The following is a 19,914-nucleotide window of genomic DNA, read 5'->3' as shown; positions in this document are numbered from 1 at the left end:
AGTTACAATGGGATATCAACATATAGAATTATAGCTTGGAAGACATCAATTACAGGGATCTATCGACATCTGATAGACAATGAGAGTGAAGCTCCCCTTTTATCATGTTTACAATGTCACTTGGAACTTTGTGATTGAATGCACAATGTAGGTGGCAGCTACCGACCCATTTATAATTTTATGTAGTGTAAAGCCTCATTCATTCATTTTCCACCGCCTATTCTGTCACAATGGGTCAGCATTGCATGGTTGGAGAGTGTGTAGATTCTCCAGTCTGATCTGGGAGAATACCAAGAATACCATTGGCAGTAGCCAGTGAATTTCCAGAGTGTACTTCGTTGAGCTCGCTTCTGATGTTTAAGCTCTGACTACAATTAAATTGGGGTTTTTCAGCAGGGTTGGGCTTCCTTTTGTTCCAAAAACCTGGAATCACTGTGCCACCATTTACAGCAAGTCCTCAGCATGTATTATCTTCAGTTTGATCTCAGAACTTGGACTCAGTATCCCAATAAGCAGCAGTTTCTCAGCATGTAGTTTCTTTATCTAACTTATGCTATCCAGTTTTAATTAATTCTCCAAGGTTCTTCTGGGCTTTCCCCACTTCCAACAAACAGATGTTCTCCTTGAGCCTCTTTGTTACTGTTGACCACATGTTCAACTCTCATGCTCTCAGTGACAGTGTCCCTGTCCAGGAGTTTCTTGTCATTTGTGGATTTCTGTCTTGTTCACTCTGCTTATATTTCTCGCCCCTCACACCGGAACGCATCATCTGTAAATGCTGCATCTGTTGGCTGTAGTTCTCATCCCTGTTTTGTTCTTCCTTGCTGACAGTACCTGCACATTGGCAGGGATATCTTCTGTGCCTTCTTTGGACTCCAGTGGGTGAGTCTAATATATCAGATGCACCTGGTGGTCTTGGCCTTTCTTGTCAGGCCTTTTCCAGGATTGGAGGAAACAGGATAGATGATCTCTGTTTTCCCCTTACTTTGCCCACATTCCTCATAGAGGTTTTCACGCACCACACATGGCTGTTTACCCAAAAGGAAATGGTTTACCCCAGGCTGGTTGTGATCGCTCCTCCTTCTAGCCTTCCAAGAGAATCCCTCAAGGACCAAAGTAAGAGGTGACTTCATATAACTCCCCTTAAATTCCTCATCTCCTGTTTTCGACTGAATGCACTGCAGAAGCAGAAGGGCTTGGAACACCTTCCATACACACACTAAACGTCTTTTCTTGTATTGAATTTTATTATTAGCCATATTGATACAAAGATAAATTAACAGCATGAGTTAACAAATGGGTGAGTAGTTTGAGATACATAATAAATAGCATTTTAGTAAATGTCATGGCAACCCTGACCCCCAGACACTTAAGGGGAAGTCCTCTCCTTCACTGCCTGGGGTTGGGGAGATAGAGGGAGCAGCAAGGGATGGGGGGTGATCTGACCCCCCAAAGGTAAGCAGTGCGTAGGACGAAGTATCTCCACACTTCAGGGGTTAAACACGCCAGACATACCATACATGAACTGGAACAGTGACTGTGAGAACAGTAGGCTACCATTGCCCGGAGCTGACTGACCTGCTTTTATGTGTTTGATCACTTGTAAACATCTCCTGTGGGAAAGCAAAGTCAGCGATTCACCTGGGAAAAAGGTGAGTGGGAGAGCCAATGGAGAAGGAAAGTGTAGGATTAAAAGAGGAACAGGAAACAGGAAGGTGTGAGTTATCCGGGTGTCGTCAGGGGAGGAGAAGGAGGACCAAGAGATCTGTCAGAGGAAGAACGAGGTAGAGGAGCGCCGAGGAGGATTGCTGAAGTAGTGTGCATGGTGAGGTAGAAGAAAGTGGTACTTGGGTTTGAGTGTGCGTGCAAAGTGTGTGAGTGGGGCTGAGAGAGGGAGTGTAGTGAGTGAATGAAAAGGTGGAGAGTAGAAGGTCTGGGAGTAGGTGTGAGTTTAGAGTAGTAGTGGATAGAATAGTAGTGATGTGGAAAGTGGAGCGTAGTAGTGGTGGGGAAAGTAGTAGTGTGAAGAGGGGAGATTAGTAGTGGTGTGCAAAGAGGAGAGTAGTGGTAGAGAGCACAGGAGAGTAGGCGTAGAGAGAGAACATCTGAGGGACAGAAAGGAAGAGTGAGAGAGGTAGAGACAGAGGAGAGTGGGAGGCAGAAGGGAAGAAGAGTAAACAGAAGGGAGAGGAAGGATAGAAAAAGACCAAGTGGAGCATGAGTGCATATGAGGCCCCTATCTTTATGTTACACTGCATTGGGTACCTAGGTTTGGGACCACCAAGATTGTTTCCAGAGGGAGATGGAACGTGTGGTTACTCTTAGGCCATCACCAATGACCAGACAGAATTCTTAGTCAGTAGGTGGTTACCGATCTCTAGAGATCATCCTGGGGTATGAGGGAAGCCTGGGCTATGAACTGCCTGCACTAGATGAGAGAGAACGGGACAGCTCTTAGCGAGCCCCTGAACGATTTATGTAATAAAAACCCTTGAACTGCCTTTGAGAGTTGGTTTGTTCATCAGGCCATTTCTAACAGCCTATTGCTATTCTTATGGTTACACCAGCTCAGGGTGTGCTGCCTAAGTCTTAAATTGCAGTGGTCTCTTTAGCATTGATTTTCACTGGAGTGTTGCAATATCATTTTCGGTGATGACTCCAAGTTCATTATGGCAGGCTCTTCTTTGGAATTTTCCTCCAGATCTCCCAGCATTGGTGAGCTTGTTTACAGCAGAAGGAAGATAACGTGGGGTAGTCTTCCTCTACTGCATAACTGAAGGTGTGATGGTTGGTGAGGTATTTCTATTAGTAGATTGGGTGTTGGTATTTATATATATCCCCAATCTTCATGGGTTCCTCACTGGATGTTTTCTGACAGTGCCTCATCAAATGGCTAAGATCTCTGCTGCGATAACATCATTTTCAAAATGGGTGGGCAGATATACAGATGTTGTGACTTTGCTGTCTTCTCTGATTTCCTAGCTAACACTTCTGATGAAAAAGGTGTGGCTGGTGGTCTTGTAGGTATATTTTTATTTATACATGTATTCATTTATTGTGATTTGCTTTATTAGCTAAACCTTACATAATGCCATACCAAAATTTAAGAACTCCATTGATGCAACCTAATTTGTTAGACAGTAAAATATGAGTGTCCAATCATATCAATCCTTATTTAAAATGCTCAATTAGCATAATTGGTTTTTAGCTGAACAGCAAATCGAATCACAGCTATAATCTGTGATACCCGTACCCCTCACACAAATATTTGAGATAGATATTTTCATTACTCTCCCTTCTCAGTACCCATAGGTGGTTCTATGCCCTCCTGCTTACTGAAAGTCTGAGACAATTTTGAAGGCTTCTTCTAACATAGGTCGATGATATTTTCATACCGAGTATTGTTGTGGCGGGTGGGGAGACGAAGTACAGATCTGGGTTGGCAGGTGGGTAGAGCGCAAAGCTATGGGCTGAGGAAGCTACATGAGGTCTAGTGCAGAGGTAGTGTTCCCCGTGGGTTCTCCCCCTATCTCAGACTCTTTGTAAAAGTCGGCATTCAGCACCCACAAAAGGAAAAAGTACAGTATTTTCCAATGACCTCAGGGCATGCATAAACATGGGTCACAATTGATGCTTGTGTGCCAGCGACGTGCATAGTGGAAGTGCCATATGCATATTTGTGGCCCACTGAGTAGACTGTAAACCACTACTTAACATGGACCTAAAGAAGGTGAATTGAAATGGGAATGCCAGAAACAGCAGTAGCGGGATAAACACAGCAGGAACAGAGAGATCCCTGGCGGGATCCGGTGGCCTCCATGATAGGGCTGCTTGAGTCAAAGATTGTGTACCAGGATTTGATGCTCTCTGGCCCATGGGCTACTGGTTGACACCCAGCTGAGATGGGGCAGGGCTGAACACTGTGGTCCAAACCTCGGACTCACCTAATAAGCCCACACAGGTAGGCCAGCTTACAACATCAGCACCCCCATTAGCCCGAGCCACAGAGTATAAAAAGCTGCCAATCATTGGAGTAGGGAGACTGTCAAAGAGTGCAGAGCGAAGGAGTGTAGGAGGGTGGGGACAAGAGTAAGGAGAGTAAGGTGTGTTAAGAGAAAAGAAGGAAGGAGAGAGAAAAGAAAGTGTAGTAGAGCAAAAAGTTGGAATAACGAGGCAAGATCAGCGAGAGAATAACATGTATTAGGACGAGAAAATCAGAATAAAGGACAGAGAAGCTACACTGAAGGAAGAAGGAACAAAACCAGCAAAAAAGCATAGTAGGAAGACCACGTATAATGAGTCCAAGAAGGTAGAGAACAGGAGGAGGAAGGGGTCAGGAAAACAGGAGTCTAGTGAGGAGCTGGAGCAGAGAAGGACAGCATCATCAGAAGGGTTATCAAAGGTTGTAGACAATCAGATACAGAGAAGCAATCCCACATTGAGGAAACCAGAATGCCCAGCAACTAGAGGGGGAAGAAAAAAGGCAGGAGGCAACCAGTGGGGCCTAAGTTGGAGATGAACTGATGTACCAGGGCTGAGGATTTAAGAGCCCAAGCCTGCAGCCCACTGAGAAAGAAGGCCAATCATACAAGGGATAGGTTAACTGGGAGCCATAATCTGGATTTGGTGGAGTTGCCATTTCACCAACAACACTAAAGAACACTTGCCCTCAGAGAGAAAGACTCAGACAGTGTGAGAGAAGTTGCCTTCATTGCCTACCAAAGACACAAAAGAAGACCTGCCTAACAGTTCAGAACCCTTTACTTATACCCTGATGGCTCCCTAAGTACCTGAGACCAGTAGGTGGCCTGGAGGTTTGAGCCAGAGTGCGAAAGTCCTAGAAGGGACAAGATCAACACAGAAGGGAGAGGTTGGGTAGAAGCCATTGCAGCAACCTGAACCCTGAGGGATTACCCTTAGTCGGGAACGACAAAGCCATAGTAACAATGGTCTAAAACTTGACCCAGAACAAATGGCAGAGAAGTAGACTACTAGCGGCAACCAGGGGATGACAAAGAAGGGTCAGCTGTTGAGCAAAGAACAGAGAAGCGAAATAAACTCTTATTTCAGAACAACCTCTGCAACTGAGATGCCAACCCCAGAACATTTTCCTTGTTCCTCTATCCAGTTTATGAAATTCTGATGTTGGTATTTCATAGGGCGTAGACCGTAGGACGTAAAGAGATTTCGGAAGTGTCATCATTTTAAAAAAGTGCCACCTTGCCCATGAGCGACAGTGGATGATTTGCCTACCTTTCACCATCCTTGAGGAATTTTGTCACCAGCGAGTCCCAATTTAAGCAAAAAAATCATTTTCAATCTCTAGAGATCACAATCCACAAATACTTAAACGGGTCCTTTGTGGGTTCGAGGTCTCCCCAGGGCTCATGATCTTCCCTTTCCCATGTCAGAATGCAATAGACCGATTTCCCCAAACTCAACCCATACCACTGAAGGAACCATATTCCTTAACCAACTCCCATGCCCTTGCTATTGACGACATCAGGTTACTGACATAGAGAAGCATATCATCTGCAAATAGCGATATCTTATTCTTGTGACCACCCCCTGGCCATCCAATAACGGTAAAGAGAGAATCCCCTCGTATTGCCGCTATGGGCTCTATCAGAAGCGTAAACAAAAAGGGCGTGGGGGGGGCAACCCTCTCTTATACCCCATTGTAAAGGGAAGGGTTTGGATATTGTCCCATTAAACTTATCTGTGCTGTCGAGGAATCATATAGCAGTTGTATTCATCTGATATATGAGGGGCCAAACCCCATGCGTGCCACAACGGCGCACAGGAAGCTTGAGGGGATAGAGTTGAAGGCTTTATATGAGTCCAAGGAGACAATTGCCTTGATCCTGCTGGGTAACCAATCCGCTGAGGTCACCACCCAAACAATCATCTCAAATTAAGTCTTCTCGATCTCCCAGGCATAAAGCCATTTTGATCCCTATAAATCAGATGGGTTGAGAACTGTCAGTAACCTATTGGCCAGAGCTTTCACCAAGATTGTTACCTTGCTGTTCAGAAGTGAAATCGGTCTATAAGACTCACACAATTCCTTGTCTTTACCACTCTTATATGTCACAACAATAACCGATTCTCCCAGGTCGGTCAATAACCTGCCTGTATCAGTACTGTCTTGGAACATGGAAAGCATGTATGGGCTCACTTTGTCCCCCAATAATTTCTAGAATTCTGGTGGAAAGCCATTTAGACCCAGAGTTTTGCCAGGTGCAGTTGAGTAATGCTGCACTCAATTTCACCTGGCATCATGATCGCTTCCAGAGCCTCCCTCTGGGCTGAAGGAATTATTTTCAAAAGGAGAGAGTCCAGATGAAATGTCATCTCTGCCTCCTGCCTTCTCGGGGCTTCAGAGTATAATTTAGCATATCTGAATAACTAGTAAATGCTTGCACTTAGAAGTGACTTGTAAGATTGCGTGTAATGTTAGTCCACCTCTACGCTCAACTTTCATTTTGTACCTAAAGATCCCAAGTATGCATTGGTATCCTGTGATCGAAGTTAGCAGATGGCTGCTATTAGCGTTTATAGAACTTGGAAGATAGTTAGTAAGACTTTCACTGGGTCTCGAGCATGAACGCTTAAAGGTTTGTGACATCTGTGTCCAGAATGCAATGGAATATTCAAATCTCTACTTCTTCATTGCTTGATGCTGTCGAGACGCATGCCTGTCTCCAGCATATGACAGATTTGTCAAGGCTCTGTCTCGGATGCTTCAGGAGTTCGAGTGTCCTTTATCCAGCATAGGATAGCTATGTCAAGTCGGACATTTTCAGTTGAACTATGTACCCCAGCAGGCAACGCTTCACGCTAGAATGCCTTCTTAAATCACTGGGAATTGGGGCTTATTGTCACAGAATGCAGCATATCACACTGTGGGGCATCTCTCAGTTTGCTCTGAGATTTAGAAAAGCCTTCACACAGTGCTGCTTTTCTCAGTTTGTCCTTGGAATGAAGACTCGCATTCCCAGTATGGAGCATTTCATTGAACGCTGCCATTCTTAATTCACTTTGGGAATCTGGATTTAATATCCAATCTACACGCACTGTCTTTCGAAATGTACACTGGCAATCAGGATTTGATCATCCAGAATGCAATGTTTCACAAAACAATGTCTTTCTTATTTGACTTCTTTTCAAAGGTGCCTTGAGGTGCTTGCTCAAGGACCTTATGTCCACCTTTATTCCTTCAGCTCTGTTCCCTTTTGCCCTTTCCCAAATACACCCCCTCCTCTCACCCAGGCAGCTGAGTATGTGTCTGTGGCCTCCCCCACTCATCTCAGTTCCGGTCCATGGCGGCTTCTTCTTCCTCACTCCACTCCCACACCTCGCTCCACAAGCCAGGGCATGCCTCGAGGGTATCCCTTGCTCTGCTGCGGCGAGTACCCTCTCACTTCTGTACCGCTTTGCTGAGTCAACAGCATTCCCCTGCTCTATTGCAGTGCAGCGGGGGCTTTCTCCTAGTTTTCGCCTGTCCTCACTGTTCGGCTATCCAATAACTGTCGGCTCTGTTTGTGCCTAATTTTTAGTCCTCCACACATTCTGCTGGCCTTTTGGAACCCAGCCTTATTTTTGATGACTAACTTCTACTGACCTCTCCCTGAAAGTGGAAACCGCATGCTGGTGTGCTCACCTCGGTATCCCATATGTCTTCCTTTGCAGGGCTACTTCTAGAGTACCCAATGTTCTCCCTGGGGGGGAGGGGTTCTCACCCGTAAGGCCTATAAGCAAGCATGGGTGCACTGGGAAGCAAAAGAGGCCCTGTAAATAATTTTCAAAGTGGCCCCATATTACACATTTTTAGAAAGCCCAACCCTTTTCCTATTAGAAAATGTGGAAAAGAAATACATTACCAAACAAGAGAGGCCCAGGGTGCAGAGGCCTACCGGGAAATCTCCAGAGTTCCTTATAGGCCAGTCCACCCCTGTGAGTAAGCCATTTTCTTTGTCGTTCTTCTTTGTGTATTTTTACCAAGAGGCGTGGCGATTTTTGCAATTCTGCATAAGGCAGCCATGGGCGCAGCTCACAAAGTTATCTCTGAGTGAATTTAATGTGGATTAAGCTTGATGAGGGTCTCCCAAACACCTCAAATCGCATCTGTGTGCGCCCAAGAACGTGGAGTTTAGCTGCCCATTCCAGAGTGGATGGCCGTCAAAAAGGTGCACCGATCATTTCCAAGATGGCCGCCAGCACTGTGTAGACGTGCTCAAAGAGGGGCCGGATGTTATGGGGCTGCAGGAAATGCATCTGTTGTACAAAGACCAGGGGCGGCTGAAGCTTTGTGGTTTCGATCAGATTTTGCATGCCTCCAGTCAAAACAAATCGGAGGGGGTTGCGCTGGCCTTCAGAAATACCGTCGGCTTCAGAGTTGGGGTGGTAATAAGGGACAAGGAGGGAAGGTACTTAGTAGTAAAGGGGAAGTATCAGGATGTCCCCTACACGATTGTAGTTGTGTACGTACCGAATACGGGGCAGGAACAATTTCTGCGGCGAGTTTTCAAGGTGCTGGAAGAACGGGCATGGGGTCAGATAGTACTAATGGGAGATCTCAATATTGCCTGGGATAGGGAGAAGGATAGGACTGGAAGACAGGGAGAAGGGGAGGTGCAGTTTTGTTGAATGACCTGAAGGATAGGACCTGAGAGATGTTTGGAGGGAGCTGAAGGGAGAGGAGGAAGGCCACACTTTTGTATCCGGGGTCCATGGATCTCAGTCGAGAATCGACTATACATGGGTCTCTGTGGGGCTAGTGGCCAGGATTCGGGAGGTGAGCACAGTTCTGATAGGGATCGCAGATCACAAAACGGTGTTGGTTATTCTGGACATGGGTCGTAGGGACAAGGGAGTATGGGGCTGGAAATTCCAGGGTGCTATCTTACGGGATCCGGAAATTCGGAGGGAAATCGAGGAGAAGATCAAGATTTTCTTTGCTATTAATAGGAAGGAGGATACTCGGGAGGAAGTAAGATGGGACGCCTTCAAGGCCACCCTTAGGGGGGATTTTATAGCGGTAGCCGCTCACTGCGTAAAACAAATGAAGGCACTAGAAGTGCAATTGGAAGCAGAGGTGGAGTCGGCCAGGCAGAAAGTGGGAAATACTCCGTCTAGGGTGGCTATGAGGGAACATAGGAGAGCAGTAGGGCAGCTAGAAATTCTCCGAACTAAAATAGCAGAAGAGGCGCTATTGGCAATACGGCAGAAATATTACACGAAGGCGAATAAAGCTGACGCGCTTCTGGCACGCCATCCTTAGGGGGGCAAGGTCGAGAAACGCCATTACTGCGCTAAAAGCCAGCTGAGGAGAGAGGGTTACGGGGGCCGGGGAACTCCAGGAAGTATTGGCGGAGTACTATGAGTCCCTGTACACGTCTCAGAATCCTCAGGGTAAGCTGCAAGAGGAGTTTTTAAAGAAGGTGCAGTTACCGTGCATTGGGAGGGAGGCCCGGGAAATCCTTAATCAGGACATTACAGAGGAGGAGGTGCGAGGAGTAGTTAGGGCTTTACCGGCAAATAAGGCCCCGGGCCCGGATGGGTACACTGCAGCCTTTTACAAGTTGTTTATCACACAGCTAGCCCCGCATTTGACCTCGCTGTTTAATAAGTTCAGGCAGACGGGTAGGATTGCTCCGTCCATGGAGGAAGCTAAAATAACCCTAATTCTAAAGCCAAATAAGGACCCGGAGGACAAGACATCCTACAACTACCATGCCCCCTCCATTAGGTTAGTGGTAAATGGGACAGTGTCACGGTCGGTACGCTTGCAGAGAGGCACGAAACAAGGCTGCCCACTATCTCCTCTACTTTATGCGATATATCTGGAGCCTCTTCTACAGGCATTTAGGGAGGCGGAGGAGATACGGGGCATCCCCTTTGGTGGAGAGCAGCAGAAGGTTGTAGCGTTTGCTGACGATATGCTACTTGCTTTGACGTCACCAACTGCTTCAATCCAAGCCAGCACGAACCTGTTGAGGAAGTTCGGGGAGGCCTCAGGGTTGAAGATTAATGCTAGTAAATCCGAACTTTTAAATCTAACGCTGAAGGCTCAGGAGCGAGACGGGTTGAGGGCGAGCTTTCCTTTTATTTGGAGTCCGGGGGGAGTGCAGTACTTGGGAGTAAGGATAACAGCACACATGGCGGGTTGGTATTCGGCTAATTACCCTTTGCTTGTGAGGGAAATCAAGAGAAGCTACCATAAGTGGAGAGCTCTTAGAGTCTCATGGTTAGGGCGGATAGCCGCTGTTAAAATGGTGACACTCCCGCAACTGCTATATTTTTTCCAGGCGATTCCCCAACCGGTCCTATGGGAAGGGAAGAGGGCTCGGGTGAGCAAACATTTGCTTATGGCACCTAGGAGTGAGGGGGGGGCTGGCACTACCAAATTTTAGGCAGTATTACGAAGCGGCTCAATTGCAGGTCATTAGGGATTGGTTGAGGGACAAGGAGACTGACCAAGATAAACTGTGGGTGAGGATGGATAGAGCGGTGGCCCATCGCGACCTAGCGGAGGTTCTATGGCTTCCAAAACAACACAGACCTAGGCGCCTCTATGAGAGTTCAATAACCAGACTAATGGCGGACGTATGCGATAGATTGGTGGGATCCAGGGGAATCACGTCTTTTCCGTCACCCTTCACTCTTATATTTGGAAACAGGGACTTTACTCCGGGATTGGAGAAGGGGGCATTTAGGCAATGGCAGGAGGGAGGTTGTAGGAAACTGTGCGATATGTTTCGATGCGGGGAGATATTATCTTTTGCGGATTGCAAGCGGGAGTTCGCTATACATGAAGGAGAGAGATTAAGGTATGCACAAATACGGCATCGGGTATTACAACCGGGGGTTAGAATCGGGGCTACTAGAGGGCCGACCAACTTTGAAAGCTTCCTCCTGACTAACGATGGCATAAAGGGTCTAATATCTAATATATATATAAGATTCTGGAAGATGGGAGTGCAGAACACCGATGGGCGTATATGCAAAATTGGGACCGGCACCTGGGGAGGGAATTTAATAAGGCAGAATGGGAGAGGTTGTGGAGGAAAATACCCAAACTGGCGAAAGCCTCCCAACTGCAAGAAACATGGTATAAGATATTGGTCGGGTGGCATTACATGACGGCCCGTCTCCAGGGAATGTATCCGGTAACCTCAGGGAAGTGTTGGAGGGGTTGTGGAATGATAGGCACAGCGGAGCATATATGGTGGGGCTGCCCCAAAATTGGCCCATTCTGGAGAGGGGTCCGGGAGGCACAAGAACAGACCTTACGGTCCGGGTGATGGAAGAACACCGGCCCAGATTCTCCTAGGCACCAGAGGCCCCACTGGGCTGGGGGAACACAGGATGAGGGAGAAAGCCAAAGTGATAATGACGTTGGCAGCTATGATGTTAATAGCCCAAAGATGGAAAAGTCCAGACATCCCCATGATCCAAGACTGGTTGCGAATGATTTGGGAAATTGTCGCCTTGTAGTGGGCATCATACGTCATGGACAATAAGGTGCAGAACTTTGCTATGGAGTGGGGGGAAATAATGACTTTTCTTAAGGATGAATTCAGGGCAATGTGGTGCCCGCAGCGTCTGTGATTGTTAGAACTACACTAAATGGGGAGGGTGGGCCTGCAAGGACTGAGTTTTGGGAAGGGAATGGCCGATGCCTCGGGGAAGGGGGGGGATTAGGGGTGGAATGGCCGATGCCTTGGGGAAGGGGGGGAAAGAGGGGGAATATTTTCCTTTTTATTTTCATGTTGTTGTAAAGTTCAATAAAGAGAGTTTTCCCAAAAACAAAAGGTGCACTGATGCCAAGGAGAGTGCTGCGCTAACCCTCAGCAGTGGCACTCTGTGTATGTACAACTGGAGAGACCCTGCGACATTCTGGGAAGAACCTCCCTCGAACTGTGAGAGAGGTGATGGAGAGATGAGACTTGCCTGCTAACTCCTGATTCTAATAAGGGTGAAACTCTGCTTCTTCGTTTAAGGGATCCTGATTCAGGTTCTTCTTTCTTGATCCTAAGGGAACAGATGGATCCTCGAGCTCTGCAGCTCTCTGTGCTCCCCAAAGACAAACAGACCTGTGATACTTCCTGAAACTAAGATGTATTGTTGCTGCTGCCCAAACATACTTGTAACTCCTTAAGGCATCCTGGCAGGGATTTCTGCAGCTGGTTCACGTCATGGTACCCTTCTATATTCCAAGCTGAAGCCCTTTGTCTTTACGGGATTATCATGTGACCCGTCTTGAAGGCCACTGTTCTGTTTCCTTGCTCCTGGCATGCCCTCCACTCCATGTTGTGCTTCAACTGAAGGGGTGCTTTAACATTGCATCACATTATTTCCTTTGTCCAGCCATCTCAAGGGACTCGGTTTTCAGACTTAACAACATGAACCACCACAGCAACCAAAACTACATTTTTTATTTCACATCCAAGCTCAGCACCCGCAACATAGACCTCTACACGTGGCTTGTGTCACATCCCCACGCGATTTCTGAACTCCAACCCATCCATGGTAGTTTCCTCTAAGGCCTTGGGGCTTTGTCTGTAATCCTTCTCAAAGGCCACCCTATCTGCGATATTCACTCCAATAGGGCTTGGCTCCATATCTGCAATCCTTGTGCTGCAGTCCTCTGGTCATCGAACCTGGATATGAAACCCCTCTGGTGGGGTGGTGGGGTCATCAATCCCCCCAATATCGAATGTTGCCTCTTCTGCATCTCCCCTGCAATTCTGCTAACACTTGTCTCCCTTTTCAGTACACCCACAAGCTGCCTTCTGACTTTGTCCCATTAAAGTAACTGAAACATTGTAAGACTATCTAGACTAACTGTGCTGTGTGTTAGTTGTGTCTACACTACCTACACAGATCTCTGAATTGACTGCTGCTCAGGCTGTTTATTTTTCCTCCTGTGGATCCTTTCTTAGAGTATCATTTCGCTATCTACTTTTGACCTTCAGGAGACAAAGCGGATCGACAAAAACCTTCCACCGGCACCTAGCATGCGCGTGATGTGTGTTAGGTGTGTCTACAGTACCTGCACAGATCTCTGAATTGACTTCTGCTCAGGCTGTTAATTTTTCATCCTGTGGATCCTTGCTTTGAGTCTCTCTTTGCTATCTACTATCGACCTTCAGGAGATGGAGCAGATCTAAAAAAAACTCACACTAGCGCATAGCACGCGCCGTGTGCATGCTCTGTGTTAGGTTGGTTTGGTGCATCGGGAGGTGACAGAAGAGTACTACTGCAGGAAATTGGTACACACATCAGGGAAAAGGCGGCACATTAGAGATGGTGAGTGTGTTTTCTGTTGTTACTCTCCCTCTTGACTTTGAAACAATGTATGATCTGCATAGTGGGGGAGTAGGGAATGCACCACCAGTACTTATCTCTGACGAAGAAATATTGGCAGCGATTCCTTTACCTCTTCCCCCTTCTTCAGTCGAGAATGGCCCCTGCTGATTGGGAATCTGACGCACCCACTGAAAATGATAAAATCCTCGAAGATGAGGAATGACTGTCAAAATCTGATTACGTCTTTCTTTTTCACCACCATCTGCTTCGGCACAATACATTCCATCTGTGCCTCAAGCTCCAGTAACAACGAATGAGAGGAAGATGTTCCTTCCAAAGGTTTGGGAACTGTATTGTGTATAAGTTGGATTGAACATTCAAGAAGTGAACATGGAAGTTAAATATTCTTTCCCTAGATTTTCTTATCAAGGATTTAGCCTTAGAGTCTATATCGAGAATGAGAGGGGCCTCCTTCGGGATTAAGAAGACACCGAGTTTTCTTTAATTAGATTAAAGTGTAAGGAACTGAAAACGATTTGGTCACAGGACGGCAGACATGTTACTTTATGGACATCCTGACAGAGTCCTTAGTATTTTTGTTGAGGTAGGGCAACCCCTCATCGTAATAGGGCAAGATGGGCTTTTCTTTCCTTTCATTTTTATAAGTAAAATTCTTTGCCAACAAACATGCCACTTCTGTGTCAGACTCATACATCTGCACCCTTACAGCAGTCAAACAGACTCAGAGATCTGAACATTAAATACATGTTGCTGTACCCTTGAAAAACTGAAAATAGTTTACAGGGAGCACACTCACTTCTTTGAATCACATCAACCAGCACAAGAATAGATTGTCTCTGGCAACTACAACTCTCATATGTTTAAGCCCACACATGACCACATGCAAGATGAAGCAGTGCTTCATTATGCCAAGAAACAAATATATAGACTGTCATTGAGAAGATGCCTATCCTTACATGAGCGAACAGATGCACAATGGTGAACAGATACACAATGGTGAACGGGGAATGTACATGCATGCGATCAGAGGGGAAGGAGAGGTGGCTCGGATCGTGGATGCTGATTCAGGGCCTATATCATACCTCTCAACCATTTGTCTCACAAAGGCGGGTGAAATCACCCGATTTTGTTTTTGGCGGGTGAGACGCCCATTGGAATGAATGGGCGTGCAGGAGGCTTGGCGGGTGAGTCAGCCCTTTGCAAGGCAGGTGACACCCGCCAAAAGCGGGTGAGTTGAGAGCTATGCCTATATCAAAGGCAACACTAGAGTTATCGAGGCACTGAAAGCGGCATGTCTGGCTCTACCGTAATTGTAATGGCCTATAGGGCCAAGTCTAACACCTCATTTTTCAGCAGAATTGATTAAACAGATCGAAACATAGGAGAGACTTTCTGGTTTTGGCAGTTCTCAATATGTGAAATTATGACTTTGACTTGCACGATTTGGGGGCCTGGAGGTCACTTTTGATAATGGATTCTCATTTCCCCATCTACTTGGCTTTTCTGTGGGATTCTGCTCTACCACCAGAACAGATCTGGTGTAATAGACACCTCGAAGATCGACTGTTGCAATGATGCTTGTTGTGTTTTACCTAATGAAACTATATGGAACCTCCGAAGTGCAGCAACCTATGCAGCAGGTCTGATCCTTGCCCTTATCCATATGGAAGTTTCTCCACTGGGTTCCTGTCCAGGGGCAGTGTGAGAAGATAAACATCTCATGCTGGTTTGTAAATCTCTGCATGACCATGAACCTATCTGGTCTTCCCTTTCTTACAAATGCCCATCATCTCTATGGAATGTAGACTCCTTAGCCTTATACTTTGAGCTGGACTTCCAAAAGTACTCCAGGACTCCAAAAATATCCTCTCCATCCAAGCATTTGGACCCGGCATTCGCTCTCTTGGGATAGCTCAGGGGCAACACGTTTGTCTTGGAAGCAAGAAAACACAGCACAACACAGGTTCGAATCCCGATCCTGTGCTTAGAAACCACTCGTTGGTTTCAAGCGCGATATAAAGGAACAATTATAATTCCTTCTCCCTTACCTCTTGACGTGTGAGCGCTCTTTAACTGCTGATCAGTCCGAGTGTCATATAAAAACAATGAAATAAAGAAATACTTTACAAACGTCAGATGTGAATCCAAGTTCGTGCACTCTGTGTACTGACTAGGGAACATGATATTTTAACTTGTGTCTTTTGCCACACAGTTTTTACAAAAATAAAAAAATGTTTTTCTTGACTGTTGGTGTTTGATTTTCTGGTGGTAAAAAGCATCCAAGTCTCTTATTTTCAACATTTTGTAAGAACCTTCCTTACTATCGTTGAACTGATTTCAAGAACTTACAGAGGAAGGGACGTCTGAGTGGGAAGAATACGAGCAATCCAAAGATATATTATAGCAGCAAAGGTCCAAAGTAGAAGGTAAATGTTGCATGAACTACTAGCAGTACTACTTGTTATCCTTCATGGTCTCCGTTGGTCCCTATGGAGAGGCTGGAGACGGATTGGCTTGACTGTGTGCGTTCCTCCCAACATGGCGTCTGTAAGCACAGGCACCGGTTCAGCTTCTGCAGTACTTTCAGTCTTGGCTCCGCCTCCTTACAGCAGAGGAATAGTTATGAGGATCAGCAGCCTCACTGCTGAAGCGGTGCTACTCTCAATAGTGCACGCTTAGTAAGTATGACTTCTACCCTTGGATTTCCTGTCTTATGCCCTTTGTTTGCTCTTCTGATCTGATCTAATCCCTTTGCTCCTTTCACAGCACATCAAACCTAGACCGTTTTATACTTTCGGCTCGGCGGCTCACGGAGCTCTCGCTGCCTGGAACGCCTAGCAGCGGTACGACTTTAACTTACTTACTCATTCATTCATGCCGGCTGTATGGGGTATTCTCATATTGTCCTCTTATTAGAGAGTTCCAAACCAACTACCACAATCACTACGACCCATGTGAATTGGAGAAGAACACCAAGCTCCTGAGTCCTTGCTTAGGAACGGTACGGCTTGCTGTCGCTATGGCCGCATTACGTTGCAGTCCTTGACTGCGTATTCACAATGCATTTCTTCTTAGCTCCTAGCCGTAATCACATTTCAACCCGCGCCCTCTCTCACTCTGAAGGAAGCATTCTGTATGAGTTATTACTGAGCAACCAGAAGGTCGGATTTCCCTTCTTCTACCTATTCTCTGTGTTATTCCATTGAACTCTCTATTGACTCTCCTGCTTTCCGAACAGAACCCTCTTCCCCTGCCTCCTGAGCCTGAGCCAGCTACTTAGATTCCGTCACAGTCTTCTAGGTAATTCCTATTTACTCTAACCCTTCTTTCCACTATTACTTTTGCTCACTATCTAAATGCAATGTTTCTATTCTTCAGGGATTCTCCATTGAAAACACCACCTCCTGAATCTCCAGACCACGAGAGACTGCACTACTAAACAGAAAATGTCCACAGCACAGGGTTTTCTTCTACTTCTCTCCATAGATGTGCTTGTCTTTGCAGCTAGGTAATGCTGGCGGTCTCAATGCAAGTTATGGACCAGACGGTCCACCCATTACAGGTCACGCCACCTCTACAGTTTCTCATGCTCACCATAGATTCCCCTATGGGGTTTTGCAGTAGGCCAGAGTAGGCGGTATCAGTGCCGTTCTCAGACCGCATGGTCCACCCATAACAGGTCACGCTGCCATTTCTCAGCTTCTCCACTTCAAGTGTGCCAGCTCCCAGCCGATTCCCAAAACGCAGTTCAGGCATCACGCTGCTCGTCTCTGCTAAACTGCAGCGCTGCCTCGCAGCAGTCTCCAGAAGCCCAGTTTCTACGTGGCGGGATTCTCGATGACATCCTTCCTCTTTAGGTTCTCCTTCCGGATTCAGAACAAAACTAGGCAAGACTACCACAGCATAATTTTCTCGTGCTCTTCTTCGTCTCAGTCTGTTTAACATTCAAAACATTAGTTGTTTCGTCACTGCTCTTCTTTCCAGTCAATTGTGGACCATGATTCAAAGGAATGCTAGAATTAGCTAACCGCTCTAGCTTAGGCTTCCTAACAAGATTATGAACAACAGACTTAGAAGAACAGATATGGCAATAGTATACTTTGGCACTTTTGGAAGAGGTCTTCACAGATCTTATATGATTGGGATCTCAAGCGGGAAAGAGCAATTAGGGTCCATTATGGGATGAGAAGTCTTACCCCCCAGAAGGATCTGGTGTTATTATTGGCCTGTGGGGTTGGGGGTTTCTGAGGCCTCTCCCCAGACTCACACAGACTCACAAGCTTGTCCCCAGGAGGAGAATTCCTCTCCATGAGGTCCTCCCGCATGTTACCACCCCTAGGGTGACTATCGTTTAGCACCCTCATCACCTTAGTCTCAGGAAAGGGGCTCCCCCTTGGGGTGAATTGACACCATTTGAAGGATACTAGTACTGACTGTATTATTACTATCAATAGTAGTTGTCCTGATACTGTTATTAATATTATTGTGTCATAAACAAAGAGAATTGCCCCGTCAGGCAAACAATTTACTTTTTCAGAAATACATTATCAAAACTTCTTTGGTGAAGTGAAAATGGAATATTATACATAATTCCTCTCCAAGCTGCCTGGCCCAATCCACGGCAGGGACGTTTCATACATATTAAACATAAACACATGACTGGTTTCAGAAAAAAGAGGGAGGATAGTACAAGCAAGTGCTAGACACATTTCTATCTAGGTAGGTTAGTCTTCTAATTGACCTAGCCGTGGGGTATGGGTCTCACAACAGTTATGCCTTTAGATCCTCTAAGCAAAGAGAGGGGATATTGGTATGTGGCCCTAAAACAGCAGCAGGCTGTGAATAAGGCCAGGGTAGTAAAGTAAAAAAAGAGAGAATTGCCAAGGAAAACAATTTACTTGTTCAGAAATACATTCTCAAAACTTCTTTGTTGAAGTGACAATGGAATATTACGGTGTCCAGTCATAGTTTCTAAATTTCTTTTTTTAAAAAGCATCCGAAACTTTATTTTTCAGCACTTTTGGTGTCGAAAAAAAGACATTCAATCCTTTGTATTTCGAACAAGTCACCTACAACCGAATATTACACATAATTCCTCTCCAATCTGCCTGGCCCAATCCACGGCAAAGACGTTCCAACTTGATGTGGAACAAACAAGTAGCTACTTAAGCGTTTTCCTTACAATGTGCAGGTTTTATTTAATTTCAACAGAGTAGTTACTCACTGTGTATGGTTACAACCATATACCTCTCAGTTATTTATGAAGTATAAAGAACAAACAATATTTACATAATCATTGATGCATATTAAACATAAACACATGACTGGAGGATAGTAGCAATTGCTAGACACATTCCTAGGCAGGTTGGTCTTCTAATTGACCACTCACTCCTGTCACTACAGGCCTTGCTAATTTAACTAAATCTCTCAAATGACCATTGTGGACAGCAGTAATACCAGCAGTAATATTGCTACCAGTAGTAATACTATTTTTTTAACTAATTGTACTACTACTGGGAGTATATTTCTCGTTGTAGTGCCACTACTGCTGCTGTTAATATTGGTACTACCGCTGGTACTAGTGCTATTACCACTTCTAATATTTGAATTACTACCTGTGGTACTACTACTACTACTGTAAGTGAGGCAGTATAAGTTGGTAGCTACATTTGATGGTGCAAAATAAATAAATGAAAATGCAACCTTTCGCTTTGCACCTTTGCTGCTACAATGTAGCTGCAGACTGCACTTACTATCCTTCTCTGATGCCACTTCATGTTTAATGGCTTGAAATCAGTTCACAAAATGGAGGTCAACCAGAGCATGACAAATTCTTACAAAATTGTTGAAAATAAGATTGATGGGTTTGCTTATTTTGCTTGAATGAAGAGAAAACATGAACAGTTAGTAGTGGCTCAACCATAATGGACGGCAGAGCTGACACCACACCCATTATGGCGGAGCAAAGCAAATCAACTCAGCCCTTAGCTGCAACAAGCAACTAAGGATGCACTGCTGGCTGGCTTTCTACTGAAGGAAAACATGGTTTCCCCTTTATAGTACATTACCCCAGCATTGCATGCCCAATGGTTCATGCAAGGCTGAGGCAAATTGCTTTCCCAGTCTTACAGTATCCATTGGGAATCAATGCATGCTGGGGTAATGTAGCACCAGATGTGTGGAGGGGGTTCTCCTGCACCTCCCTGCACTTATAAAATGTCCTAAAATGTCCTGGAGTGTTAAGATGGTGGCTCACTAGCTCCACTGTGCATACCAGGAGCCAGGAAGCTCTGCCTGTTTCTAGTTCCTGTTTCTAGTTCCTGTTTTCGTGGTCTGTCGGAGCTGGAGAGCCATTCTGGAAGTGTGTGTTGTAGCATCTGCAGTCCAGAGTTAAAGCAGGTAAGAAAAGAAAAACCCTTCAGAGTTTCTGTATGTACGTACTAATGCATTCTGCAAGAGTTTGTATCTCTGTAAGTGCATGTCTGCACATGTGAATGGGAGTGCAGTCAAGTTGGTGTATGTTGTGTGTTGGTGCACATGTGAAAAAGGTAGCATTGTATATGTTTTAAGGGTTCACAT

At 45.7% G+C, this 19,914-nt stretch overlaps 1 protein-coding gene across 1 annotated transcript in view; it reads left to right on the top strand.

Annotated features, from left to right (window-relative positions):
• Positions 1-19,914, top strand: part of CLEC20A (C-type lectin domain containing 20A) — a 141,230-nt gene that overhangs the window by 112,580 nt on the left and 8,736 nt on the right. The gene's annotated exons all lie outside the window — the stretch shown is intronic.

This window comes from Ambystoma mexicanum, chromosome 1q (assembly GCF_040938575.1).
Source record: "Ambystoma mexicanum isolate Mex_15411 chromosome 1q, UKY_AmexF1_1, whole genome shotgun sequence".
NCBI classification, from domain to species: Eukaryota; Metazoa; Chordata; class Amphibia; order Caudata; family Ambystomatidae; genus Ambystoma; species Ambystoma mexicanum.
This window is presented reverse-complemented; position numbering and strand designations above follow the sequence as displayed.